Source organism: Schistocerca piceifrons, chromosome 4 (assembly GCF_021461385.2).
Source record: "Schistocerca piceifrons isolate TAMUIC-IGC-003096 chromosome 4, iqSchPice1.1, whole genome shotgun sequence".
NCBI lineage: Eukaryota > Metazoa > Arthropoda > Insecta > Orthoptera > Acrididae > Schistocerca > Schistocerca piceifrons.
In genome coordinates, this window is record NC_060141.1 from 426,824,393 (window position 1) to 426,839,406 (window position 15,014).

Consider the following 15,014-nt stretch of genomic DNA (forward strand, 5'->3'; position numbering starts at 1 on the left):
CAGGTATTTTCCGAATTACCAAAAAAGTCGATAGTTTAGGCGAATTTTTTGCACCTTACCCAAAGAGACACCAAAATGAAAATAAGTTTTTCTAATAAAATGAAAGGTGTTCCGTTGAATGGTGTTAATGAATGTAATGTAGTAGGTGTCCATTTTGAGATACATGATTTCGAACATGGGTATATTTTGATACATTCATGTTTTTTAGCAAATTTACAGGATAGTAGCACAGTAATCAAGCACACAAGCCAGGCCAAAATTTGTGATATACTAAACACCCAGACAGACAGTAGTTTGGCAAAAGACCAGGTCCATAGCGCACTTTCTCCACTACTTATGACTTGTTAAACTATGGGGCAAATTTCTTGCGACATGATTTGTTGCCCACTTTGAACTGAGAATATACCAAATGCATTGCTTTCTCTACTCTACTTGCAACATTTGTGTGTAGAGCACACAAAGTTGTACCACTAATTATACCCAGAAGCAAGAGTCTAGCTCTTTTACATTAGGAACAGTGGAATGGCAAACTTGACGATTTCTTCACGACTTTTCGGTCTCTGTAAAAGTGGTCTTCACGAAACTGGCTCTAGCACTCCAACCAAGTTGCGGGTGAGCCTGAAACTGCATAAGTTCATGTAGGGTCCTCAGGTACATCCTGTACAATTTTCATCAAAATTGAAGATGGTCGAGCTGGGATCATCTTCTAAACTGGTATACTTGACATGGAATGACCCAGAAAGATTTAACATCAGCAGCCACAGAACAGCACTTTACGAAAAGGTGCCTCAGTACACAGGTATAAAATTAGCTAATGCACTGCCTAGTGCAGTCATGGCTCTTCCTACAATGAAACTGAAACATCAGCTTAAGAAATTTTTAGTAAAACACCCTTTCTACACATTAGAAGAGTACCATACATACATGAAGAACAATAAATGCTTTGTGAGATTATGTAAATAGAAATCAGTAAACATCTTATTGTAATTTTGCTGCAAATGAATGACGTATTCAGAAGAATGTGTCTTGTGTATTGTACAAACAACTGTAATCATTACTGTTTCCGTACATGTGCAGTGAACCATTAGATGTTGAATAAAGCTATTATTATTATTATTATTATTAAGTTCAGTAACCGGTTAAATTAGCTCAGATGCACTCAGACGTGCTGCTTTCGCGTCATGCTGTTGCCATTCTGTTCATGGTGCCTTTTGTATCTTTGTCGGATCCCATGGCAATACCACACATGTTAATAGTACCGCTAGTGGTGATAGTTGTGGTAGTAGTTTATTCATCCTGAGACAACCTAGGCTTACACTGTACAGATTTCACCACAAAATACATAACATACAAATGTGAAAGTATGCCCTCGAGTACGTGTGAACGAAGCGAAATAGACACAAATACACTTAGTCCAATCATCAGGCCATTAATGTTCGTCAAGATTCACTTTATAATCGCCATTTTTAGCTATGTTGTTATAGACGGTTCCCGTTACCGTTCGAACGACAATAATTTCTTCCACCAAGACGCACTGGATTTGATCAGTCTTCTCCTAAAACTACGTTTCGTTCAACTAGACGTGGCCTGGGCCTATGACCTGTTGTAGAAGTTCGACCAAATCGGTTTCATTAACGAACAGTTTATTCCCGGGAGACATACTGTTCCGCAACAAAAACATATTACAAATAGTTTCTGTAAAATTCAAGGCTATTTCAGAAATACCATGGAAGATTAGTTTACACTGCATCCTTAAACATGCTTCCTTTTCTTACAACACATGGAAGATGTATGTCGGTATTATGTCGTTTATTTTTACTCCATTTATTTCTCTGTCCAATTATTAATATTGCATATTGTGTTATATATTATGTATACTTGTCATTTGTGTATGTAGCTGAATGTATTTTATCTTTATGTTTACGTACCCAATAAAACCCACAATATGTACATAATCAACAACGATAAATAAATATAGATATGAATATGCACGTCGTTCGACAATTATTATACACTCGGTAATAAATGTACACAATTGCTTCCGCGATCAGAGCTGTGGGCGTTACAGTTTGTGAGACATGATAAATGGTCAAGCTGCTAATTTCTACAGTGAAGTGCTCGTCGATTTCCATATGCGCATGCGTATTCATCTGTGGAGTGCTAATGTCAATGCACTAAGGCGCGACGTGTAACTCAAACTTTCCGCCCCGCCTTTTTTATGCATATATCAGCGGATGTCCTGTGCCACCCTCGTATCTACTGAGAATGAGATAATTTAGGTCTTTTTAGTTCGTAGCAACCTTCGAGGAATACCGCTATACCAATAATTGAGGTAAAATAAATTCAGAATCGCTTGTAGCATGAACCTGTCTTAATAATACCCATCGCAATGCTGTACAAGGTAGCTATGTAGAAGGAAGAAAAAAATAAGATGTCGCATAGTCCTTTCATTTCCTTTACTTATTTTGTAGACTTCAAGGCCGTAAATATTTGCTGTCGGTCACAACATACTGAAACGTTCCATTCTGTAATGATAATGCTGATTTCAGAATTAAACCCCAGGCATTTGCAAAAATGTTGTAGTAGTAATTGCCACATCTCTTAAATTGTTCTTAAGTGTTTATCTTATTGTAATAGTGTTATCGGAATGAAGGCAACACACAAATAAAATTTATTGAAAAACGTGTTTCCTGTGTTTTATCCCAAAAAAAATTGGCAGCTGCAATGCAAAACCTTGCATACCTGACTAACGAAAATTGTTTGATGCCGAATAAGAGACGTAATCGAAATAAACGAGGTGGTATATAGAGATCTAATTGCAGAAGTTATTAGTACTTTATTAAGAATACTGTAACCCACTACAGTTGTAATTGTCAATTCTGTAATGCACAGAAATTTTCTTTGCATGCCAAGAGCTTGTTAGTTTTTTATTGTACCCTTAATAAACAGCCCACAATTAAGGTCTGAATTTACATTGCATTATTTATTTATCAGTCTTTAAATGTTCTTATACAGTAGATGTCATTGTTTTATGTCCATCTACATACAAGGTACACATATAATGAGGCAGATACGGTATCTCATAACAGCTAAAATTCTCATTATTACACATTGTATGGTTGCAATAGTGTATTTATATATTAGTGTATAGTATTAACAACTTATGTTAAAGCAACATCGAGAATTAATCATGTTACTGGCATGACTTAAATTCTTCCAGTTCTTGAAGCAGTTGCATGCTTCTCTTTGTACGATATGAACTAATTGCACTTGTGAGTAGCTGTAACTACTCTGCCACACTCTAGTTTGTGCATAGTAGCAGATATGTTGATCACCTGCCTGTGGTGTGTGTCATGCTGGCAAACGAATAGTTGTTTTAGCTGCTATTTTTTGTTGTCATGAACCAACTGTTTGTACGTATGAATGAGTTAAACAGTTTCTTGGAAGTCAGTTTCCAAGATTCGTTGCTTTTTACTCTGGTGGTGTACATGATAAACTTCACTGCGAAACAAACATTCTTTTGCTCCAGGGAAACTTGCATGTAACAGCACTGTATTTGTTAAATGGCTTCGTAGAAAAATGTATAACAAGAGCTGATCAAGTGTAACTGATAACTAGGTTTCCACACAATCTTTTTACAAAGGTGACAACTACTGTTAATCTATGTTAAAATTATGTGCATATGAATTCTGATGTGGTAAACACACAAATGATTACCGTTATGTAAACTGGAGAAACTATCAGTGGCTTTGCCTTGATCGATATGTAATTTATTCACTTTTTAACCACATATTAAACTATTTGAAATGTTCTTCAGTGTGCTGCATTGATGTCTCCAAATTCTTTTAGGAGCTAAGGGAACTATTTTTAAACATTCTAACATAAAACTGGACAAATCATTTGTGTAAATTAAAACAGTGGAGACCTATGTACATAATCCTGCTGAACACTTGCTGTGAGACCTTAATATTAAATCCACTATTGCTCAAATTGTACTGTTCCCAGGCAGTCCTCAGGTAAGATTTCATGACAAAGGGTCTTCAGCCACTTCCGGTAACACTCTAATGGCACAATATTTTGGATAAAATTCTGTAACTGAGGGAATAAAATTGTGTAATAAAATCTTTAATCTTAGTATTAAAAGTAATTTGGATTCAGATGAAGCTGATGTAACTGAAAGCAAATTTTTCATAGCTTTAATGTAGATATATAGTAATGCTAAAAGAAAGGTGCCTACAGATTTACTGTTGTGTTACTTTACTGCTGTTTTAGATATCATAGAATAAATTTGAGAGAAATTTTATTAAAAAGGTAATCATTGTTTTATAATAGCTTCTCTATAAGAGAGAGGAAATGATGAGGTGGAAGGAATGTGTCAGTTTAGCATAGGAATGGAGTGGAAAGTGATAAGGAGGGGAAAGGGGTGGGCAAAACGTGGGAACTGCTGCTCAGCACGCCTTGGGATGAGGAGTGTTGTACTTAAAAATGATGTCTTCATCCCCTAAAGCTGTATTTCATCATCCATGCAATTTACACAATATGCTCACTGATTTGTATGTCATTCCTGCTACTTATCCTGTACTCCATTGGGTATTGCACTATTGAAGTCCTGAGTACAAGAAGTGTAGTATATCTACCCACACACTAACGTCTCCTGCATTCCACTCAAGAGCATTTCCTATCCTAACATTTAATATGTTTTTTAATCTGATATGGTTGGCTTTATCTGTGTCATTACATTTTGACTTTTTTGGGATACTAACTGCCAAGCTTGATAGCACTAGCAAATGAATTGTACATCACTTCTGTACAAATGTGAGGTTGCCTTTGCTGGTAGCTGCTTTATTTTATTTCACTACTGTAGGTCAACCATTACTAAAAAAAAATATTTGTGTGTGTACTGATAATTGGGTTTGTGGCAGCTACATTGTTTTACTTCACACTGTAATGCCTTGTGCATGCAAAAATTTAAATTTGAATTGACCATTAAGCATAAATCCAGTAAGCTGGATGGTGGGTCATTTTCATGTGGAAGAAGGCAAGGACATATTAACTCCAATACTTCTATGCTTAGGAAAGCGGAAATACGGAAGCGTCCGATACCGCCCATCTGGTTTGACCCATGACGTCACAAATATGGCGGAAACGACCATAAACCACGGTTCCAATATGGCGCATATAAAGTCGGTATGTACACATTATGAGGATGAAAATACATTGAAAAACACACACACACACTTTCCACAAAAAGCCTGACACTAACGGTACAAGGGCGGGAAATGGGGAGTTTTTAGGTGGGGGCAAACTAAATATAAACAAATTTAGACACCCTCCCCCATACAAAACCACACAAAATGACTAAAAAAACTGACATCACAAAACTCCCCAAATACCACTAAACACATCATTTGGAATCGGACACTTCCCTTGACCTATATAGCTCAACAGCAACTCCTGATCTCATAAATTAGGCTCAAACACTTCCCTTGGCCTACATAGCTCAAAAACATCTCCGGATACCAATATCAACATACACAGCCACACATTGAGATCGAACACTTCCCTTGACCTGCGCACTGTTAATTTTATCCGTCATATCCGTTCCTGAACAAAAACAACAACCGATTAATTTTACTAAAATTACCACATGAAGTACAGCGAACAACACTAAATTAACCTTTACACAAAATCGTTGACTCACTGAAACGAATTCCACTACAAACACAGCCGACACTTGAACAATTCTGGATAATGAGCAAAAGCAAACTGAGCCCATTACACCACACAAATGAAAACCCTGAACATACCACCAGAGAGCACAACAAACCGCAACATGATGACATCTACAAACACGCCACACTCACAAACCAAACTCCGCGCCGTCATGACGTCACACATGACAACACCCTTACGTCATGGGTCAAAGCTGATGCATGGGATCGGATGCTTCTGTCGACCCAGGAAAGCATTGTGGAAATCTAATCAGTTTTTGAACTGTTGGCTGCTTCACTTTCTACTGATAAATAATGTTTAACATTTTGCAGCGCTCTTTCCATCGTGATAGCAATCCATTTCGCTACTTGTAATTGTGTTCTGTAGGGCTAAATATGGATCACATGTTCTTTCCAGCTTCATATCAGTCCACTTTGCTACCTGTAATTGTGTTCTTTGGGGCTAAATACACATTGCACAATATTTAGTGATTTTCTTCAGGAAACAATGATGTGGGAAAGAGGACCACTGATTATGCAGGGGAAGTGCTGAGAACCAGAAAAGCACACAATCAAGGTGTTAAAAATATAGCTGTTTTTAAATTTAATTCTTTTAATTAATTAATTGTGCTCCATACATTTCATCAGGAAGGAATGTGAAACAAGTTAAGTATACATTAACAAAATCAGGTACTTTGACATGCATGAATCTGTTTTAAAGATGAAAGTTGTCTGTTTGTAAGGAAATTGATTGGCTATCCTTATGTTCCTGATGAATGCATAGAGAATGCATTCAACAAATTGTTCACAGTCCAATAAAGGTCACTTGTCAAGTAAGTAGAGAACTGGTAATCCAACTATCACATGTGGCTTGTATTTTATGGCTTTCATTGGACCACTCTAGCCAGCTTTATACAAAGAATTTTTCAGTTTCCTGTCAGCCCAGTACTTCTTCATTCCCTCGAATCTCATCCTTCTTTCTTCATCGGAAATTACCCTTCCTGTTGTCTGTTTATTGATTCTCGTTTGCAGTCTGGTTTGTGTGTCTGTGAGTTTCCTGATTTTGTCAGTTTTGTTTCTTAGGTCTTCCACAGTAATCTGTAGCTCATCCATATCTTCATTGATTTCTGTAATCCACTTAATGTTGCTCTTAGTATTCCACAATTTTTCTATTATTCTCCTTAGGCTCCTGCTCTCCGGTGTTCTGATTAGATGTCCGAAAAAAGAAACGCATTTCTTCCTGATTGTACTCATTACCGGTTCTGTTTCCTTGTAGACTGTTTCATTTGTAGCTATTCTCCAGTGTCCATGTTTCTGGTACGATTTCAACCTTATAATAGTTAATTGGACAAGAAGAGAATAGAAGCTTTCGAAATGTGGTGCTACAGATGAATGCTGATTAGATGGGTAGATCACATAACTAATGAGGAGGTATTGAATAGAATTTGGGAGAAGAGGAGTTTGTGGCACAACTTGACTAGAAGAAGGGATCGGTTGGTAGGACATGTTCTGAGGCATCAAGGGATCACCAATTTAGTATTGGAGGGCAGCGTGGAGGGTAAAAATCGTAGAGGGAGACCAAGAGATGAATACACTAAGCAGATTAAGAAGGATGTACGTTGCAGTAGGTACTGGGAGATGATGAAGCTTGCACAGGATAGAGTAGCACGGAGAGCTGGATCAAACCAGTCTCAGGACTGAAGACAACAACAACAACAACAACAACAACAATAGTTAATTACTGATTGCTCTGTATTACTTGAAAGATACATCACGTAGTGTTTTATAATTTTACCCTCAGCACAGGATGAGCATACTTTGCCACTGCTCATGTTGGTTGGTAAACAACAGTGGTGTTCAGAGCTTTCATATGAATTAGACAAGCATGAAAGAGATCTCCTTGCTGAAACATTTCTGTTTATGCAGGTTGTTCATGAAAGACTGTCATAAACTTAATGTATTTTTGTATCATTTCTCGATAGAGGTGTATGACCCAGACTTCTTTTTGACTGACACTATCACAGAAATATCAAACTTGTAAATTGTGAAAAACTGGCTTTTCTGAAAGGTAATGTGTGACTCTGATGATGTCATTTTCCAGAAGGGTGGAGTTGTGTAACATTATTAAAATGATTTCTGAAAGTATTTTAACACAGTTAACAGTGGATAGATCTCATGGGTCCAAACAATTTGTGATTGTGTAAATGGCTATTTATGTTGCCCATCATTCTGTGTCTGGTTTTGTTTCTTTGTGGGGTATATTAAAGACACTTATCCATCAACCTTTGGGTCTTCATCAATGCAAAATCCATGTCTTATATGAATATTTTTGGCACACATATGCTGGCCATCCTTTGAGTGAGCCAAGAGAATAATCTCAAAGGAGGAGGTATATTATGTGATGACACAGAACACACAAATCTGTAGCAAAGACTTGGCAAAGGTCCCTCGTAGTTATGTGCCCCTACAGCAGGTGGAGAGATTGCTCATTTTGTTGAGTCACTCAGCAAAGTATTTTTGATCCTGACAACAATGTATCAACTTTTCTGTAAACTAACTACAATGTGGTTCAGATTCTGTGCCTTGTCCTGATTAAAACCACTATTGCAAATCAGGCAACCTCACCATGACCTTTGGAGTGTATGTTTAGGCGTTTGTATGGTTGTATGTGTGAATGTGCCTACTTTTGCTAGAAAATGAGTGTGTGCTTGAAAGCTAGTACGAGTGGTGTTTTTGTTATGTGTTTCAAGCATTGATCTGCTGTAGGGGAGTGGTTGTCTTTCCCTTATTTTACACATGACTGTTGTAATTTAAAGAGTTCCATATGTCAGAGTAATGTTTATTGGGACTACCACTCAGGTTCAATACACCTTTCACAAACAGTCTGTGTTGTTTGTTCAATATTTGAATTGCTGTAGCTGCCACAATGAATGTGGTATACATCTGTCTAAATGAAGCAACTAAATATATTTGACAAAACCAAAAATAAACACAGTCTTCACATTCTAACAAAGCAAGCTGGGATTATCCTAGCTGCTCTTATACGACTCATGATGCCTGCATTATTTTCTCCTTTTCTATTGTCTTTTTGTTATTAGTTGATGTACAATAGTTACAGAAAATAACTAATGTCTCTTTTAAGCAGTATTTCATTATTCACTGTATAATTTACAGATTGCTGATGACAGCAGTTTATTTAGTTATCTTGGAAATGTTATATTTAAAGACATATTCATTATTTACTATGCAAACTGTATGAATGTAAAAATTCAATAATGATACAATTGTTTGTTTTAAGAGGGACATAGCATGTCTGAAAACCTTTGTTCTCCACTTTGAAGCAGGCATCTTACTTTTCCTGATAACACCATGTTTCAAAAGTTATTCATGTTTAAAATATTAATATTCCAGAATGCCACCATCTTGAAATGTAATTCATTGCAAAATCCAAACTTCACAGTTTTTGTAGCACCAATTTTTCTATTTCCAGAAATATATACTTGTACTTAAAAACCTGTTAGTGTGTTAATTATTCCAATTAAAATTTTACTTTCTTGAAGATTTTTGGTGAACTTTGGAAACTCCTGTGCACATTAAGATTGCTCTCCCATAAAATAGTACCAATAACTCTGTTTTCTAATAATTCAGTTAATAGTTAGAGAAACTTAACTTCACTATACAGGGTGAGTCACCTAACGTTACCGCTGGATATATTTCGTAAACCACATCAAATACTGACTAACCGATTCCACAGACCGAACTTGAGGAGAGGGGCTAGTGTAATTGTTTAATACAAACCATACAAAAATGCACGGAAGTATGTTTTTTAACACAAACCTACATTTTTTAAATGGAACCACATTAGCTTTGTTAGCACATCTGAACATATAAACAAATACATAATCAGTGTCGTTTGTTGCATTGTAAAATGTTAATTACATCCGGAGATATTGTAACCTAAAGTTGACGCTTGAAACCTCCGACGTTCAGTTGCGTATTGTAACAAACACTGTCCACGGTCGGCGAGCAGCATCTGCAGGAACATGTTTACGATGACGACCGTGTTTACGAGTGTGGCTGTAGTGCACTGTTGTGGCTTGGTCTAGCTGTCGCAGTGTCTGCATGTAGCGCTTGCTGCTATTGTTATTCTGCATTCGTCTCCGCACGCAGACCAACTGTAGTACACCGTGTTACCGGATGTCTGTGATAGTGTAGTGTTGTAGGAACTGTGACCATGGTGTATTCGAACTCTGAAAAGGTGGAGATGATACTCATCTATGGTGAGTGTCAACGAAATGCAGCTGAAGCCTGCGGGATGTATGCAGAACGGTACCCGGACGGAGAGCATCCAATGTGCCGCACATTGCAAAACATCTACCGCCAACTGTATGCAACAGGTATGGTCGTAGCACGCAAACGGGTCCGTAACATGCCCGTCACAGGAGAAGCAGGTGCAGTTGGTGTGTTAGCTGCTGTTGCCATGAACCCACACATGAGTACACGGGACATTGCGAGAGCCTGTGGACTGATTCAAAGTAGTGTCATGTGCATACTGCATCGTCACCACTTTCACCCGTTTCATGTGTCGCTACATCAGCAATTACATGGTGATGACTTTAATCATCGAGTGCAATTCTGTCAATGGGCATTAACAGAGAATGTGTTGCAGCTCTACCTGTTTACCGATGAAGCGGGTTTCACAAACCACGGGGCAGTGAATCTACGGAACATGCATTACTGGTCTGTGGACAATCCTTGCTGGCTCAGACAGGTAGAGCGACAGCGACAGTGGACTGTAAATGTATGGTGCGGAATCATTGGCGACCACCTCATTGGTCCTCACTTCATTGCAGGGGCCCAAACAGCTGCAACATACATCGCGTTTCTACAGAATGATCTGCCAACGTTGCTCGAAAATGTCCCACTGGAAACGCGTCGGCGTATGTGGTATCAGCATGATGGTGCACCTGCACATTCCGCAATTAACACTAGGCTGACCCTTGACAGGATGTTCGACGGGCGTTTCATAGGACATGGAGGACGCATAAATTGGCCAGCCCGTTCTCGTGATCTTACACCTCTGGACTTCTTTCTGTGGGATACGTTAAAGGAGAATGTGTACCGTGATGTGCCTGCAACCCCAGAGGATATGAAACAACGTATTGTGGCAGCCTGTGGCGACATTACACCAGATGTACTGCGGCGTGTACGACATTCATTACGCCAGAGATTGCAATTGTGTGCAGCAAATGATGGCCACCACATTGAACATCTATTGGCCTGACATGTCGGGACACACACTATTCCACCCCGTAATTGAAAACGGAAACCACGTGTGTACGTGTACCTCACCCCTCATGGTAATGTACATGTGTGTCAGTTCAAAAGACCAATGAAAAGGTGTTAGCATGTGGACGTAATGTGCTGTTCCAGTCTCTTCTGTACCTAAGGTCCATCACCGTTCCCTTTGGATCCCTACGTAATTTTGGTGCTCTCCGATACACACGATCGAATAGCGGAGGAGTGGTACTCAAGCGTCAACTTTAGGTTACAATATCTCCAGATGTAATTAACACTTTACAATGCAACAGGCGGCACTGATTACGTATTTGTTTATACGTTCAGATGTGCTAACAAAACTAACAGGGTTCCATTTAAAAAAACGTAGGTTTGTGGTAAAAAACATACTTCCGTGCATTTTTTTATGGTTTGTATTAACCAGTTACACTAGCCCCTCTCCTCACGTTCGGTCTGTGGAATCGATTCGTCAGTATTTGATGTGGTTTACGAAATATGTCCAGCGGTAATGTTAGGTGACTCACCCTGTATATTGCATCTTTGTCACTTTTAATTGTCCTCTCTTTTATGTTAAAATATAAAATGAAATAACATAGCATTTTCCCATTTTATAATTCCTTTAATACTCACATATATAATAGGCATTGCAAATTTAGCATGATTCAGCCACCAGTTATCATTCATTTGGTGCAGCCAGGAAGTCAGTCAGGGCCCAGCAGTGAACTCGCAAAATATCTAATGTTTCATTACGTAATTTTCTTTTGTGGAGAAGTTTTAAATCATCATAGGTGCAATGTCAGCCTGTACACGGTAACTGAAATATTAGTTTCTGTGTCATTCAGATGTGATTCAACGGTTGAAGTGTGTAGATGCAATATGTCAGAATGGTGAAGTTTTAAGTGGGTCTCATAAAATTTACATTTATTTTGTTGATTATTTCCACTTGTGAAAAGAGTGAACATTCTCTGATTTTGTGTAGCTTACTGATGTGTGAAAATACAGATGTCCTATAGTTTACATAGCTAGTCTTTGAAGCAAACTATGTGTCAGTAATTGTGAAGAGAAATTTAAATAAAATTCTACCGTTTTGTGTACAATTTAATAACAGTGCATCATAGTCTGTAATCACAGGAAGAAGATAAAATAAAAAATTCTGTGAGATTTATGAGGCAGAGGCGTACACAGCAGGTTGGCGAGACAAAACATGAGGGCAGAAAATCACATTTGCTTGATATTTTTGGAGTATCTGTCCTAACTTGTAGAAAGAGCACTTACAAAAAACACGTATACCGCATACTTAAACACATCACATTCATATTTCTGATCTTATACCTGCACCACGGGTTTATGTGAAACCATGCTGCTGACATCCATTTTCCTCAGAACCACTCTCCAGTTGTGCAAGGTCATCTTCTAGGATATCCTTCTCAGCAATACTTTGTGCACTATGCACCTAGCCTGGTGCAATTAGCTCTGGGATCTGTGGTGGAACACTGCATAAACATGGACCGCTTAGTTGAGATTTTAATAACCACATCACTTTTTGTGTCTTGGTGATAAAGAAAGCTGTGAAGGTTTTTAATTGGTGGAGCTCAATAAATCGTGATAATAGTTTTGATTTGGATAAGACACACACTCTAGCTTCACTATAATTATATTGCAGGAAAGGAACAACAGTTTTCCCAGCAACAAAAATACATTGAGGAATGAGTCAGTCAGTTAAACACACATTAAAGAACTGTTTATGTACCTCCACTTCTGACTAATGTGAATGAACTACACAATCAGATCACTGTGGCATTGATTCTTGGCGTGCTCACATCAGTATGGTGTGAAGTGCCCTATAATATCGACAAAATGTGCTCATATAAACATTAAAATTTTTGATTTAACTATATATTTAAAGACAAGCACTTATTTTTGGTTTATGATTAAAAATATATAGGTTTTTGAAATCAAATTATTATTTTTGAAGCAGCCTATGTTGTTATGAGAATAGTGTTGCATAAAACTACCAACTACATCGTCGTGGCAGTACAGAGTGATAGCATTAAATGTAGATATAGAGCAACTGGAATTTGTGAGTTGGTGTTTTGATAGTGAAAAAAGACAGCTGATGTTAATCGAGAGTTGTCTAAGTATCATATGTCAGATGAAAAATGATGGAAAACGATTGGGCGATTCGAGGCATGTACATTAGACTGCATGAAGAATCATGTATGAATTTCAGTTTAGCTTGCAGTACGCGCACGGGATGAAATATTTGCAGGTATTACTGACTGTACAACATTAGATCACTGATGGTTATATGTGTGTTAATGCTGGTGCAATAAATGATCATTTCACTCTACTGGTTGACTGTACTGTTCCACACACAGCTGGTTTCATCAGTGATTATATTAAACAGAAAGAATTTCAGCTCTCACCTGACTCCTTTTAAGCATGATTTCTATGCTTGTAAATGGCTTGTTATTGCTGACAGTCCTCTTCTATGATCTTTCCTGTGTTACAGGAAGAATTGTGTTTCTCTCCTCTGAGGCTCATTGATGCTGTCAGTAATAGAATCACCATTATACTACCACTTTCAGTACTTACATAATCACACTCTGTATTGACATTCCTTGTGCTGTACCAAACTGATAGACATTCTAGGTTTGAGCATAAATTCTTTTTTGCTTATCAAGTCTTCTATACTCTGGCTTAGTTTCAACACAACCAATACACATATGTTTGAATTTCGACAAGTTTTGTGATTTTTTTAAAACCATGATTATCTCATTTCATCCTCCAAGGAGCACATGGAACCATTACTTAGCACTGGCTTTCTTATTATTGTCATCTCCTCAAAACTTCCATATTTTTACCTTGATTTATAGAAATCAAGGTATTAGGTTAGTGCATAAGTTTGCAGCATTTTTCCACAAGCTTAAGAAACACAACAGAAACACTTAACAGGGACTTCAGTCATCAATAATATATTCTCCTTCATTATTTTCAGTAGCCTGCCAATACTAGGGTAAATTTGCAATTCTGCCTCGAGCCATGTTCGGAGTGCGTTTTCATCTGAAAGGAAGTGCCTCGAAGATTGTTCGATAGAGTGGAAAAGGAGAAAATCTGAGGGTGCAAGACCAGATGAATAAGTTGGATGTGGAATGACTTCCCAATCCAACTTACATATAGTGGTTTTTGTCAGTCTAGCAGAATGCAGGCAGGCATTATGGTGGAGTAGCATCACTTCGTGCAGACTTCCAGACTGTTACTCTTCAATTGCATCTGCAAGACATCTCAGTTGTTGACAATAAATGTCAGCAGTGATGGTTACACCTCAGGGAAACAATTTCTAGTACACCACACCATCACCATTCCACCACATGCTTAACATTTCCTTTTGTGGGTGTACGTGAGTCTTTGTCCGTAGAGTTGCTGCTTTGTTTTGGCTCAGCCATTCGTTTATTTTCCATATGTTAGCATAAAGACACCATTTACCATCACCAGTAACAATACAGGGTAGGAAAAGTTGGTGCTGTTCACTAGCCAATTGATGACGAGCAAGCAGAGATGCATATATGACCACACACAGATTTGTGTGATTTTGGCATAGAGTGTGCGGTACACACACACACCCAGTTTTTGACCCTTCCTCATTGCATGCAAATGTTGCATGATGGTGGCATGATCAAATTCCTTACCTTTGCCAGGTCTTGAGTACACTGACATGGATCATCGTGGATTAAGGCGTGTAAACGATCTTCATCAAACCCTGATAGTATTCCTGCGCATGGAGAGCTACTAATGTGAAAACAGTTCTCCCCAAAAGCAAGACAATCAATGTCTTACTGTACTCTGTTCGATGGATTTATCCCCATGCACAGTGCAAATGTTTCTGGCTGCCTCCATGCTGTCATCCCTTTATTGAACTCAAACAGAATAATATATCGAAATGTACTGAGTTCTCCACTTGGTACTCCATATTCTAATATCCACAGCTCCACTCACTATGTACAT

General features: G+C 38.1%; 1 protein-coding gene across 1 annotated transcript in view; it reads left to right on the forward strand.

The window, feature by feature from the left end:
• The first annotated feature begins 2,125 nt into the window (after positions 1–2,125).
• LOC124796296 overlaps positions 2,126–15,014 on the forward strand; it is a 47,879-nt gene continuing 34,990 nt past the window's right edge. Inside the window, exon 1 of the mRNA XM_047260416.1 lies at positions 2,126–2,332. The gene's annotated coding sequence lies outside the window, so the exon portion shown is untranslated. The remainder of the gene's footprint in view (positions 2,333–15,014) is intronic.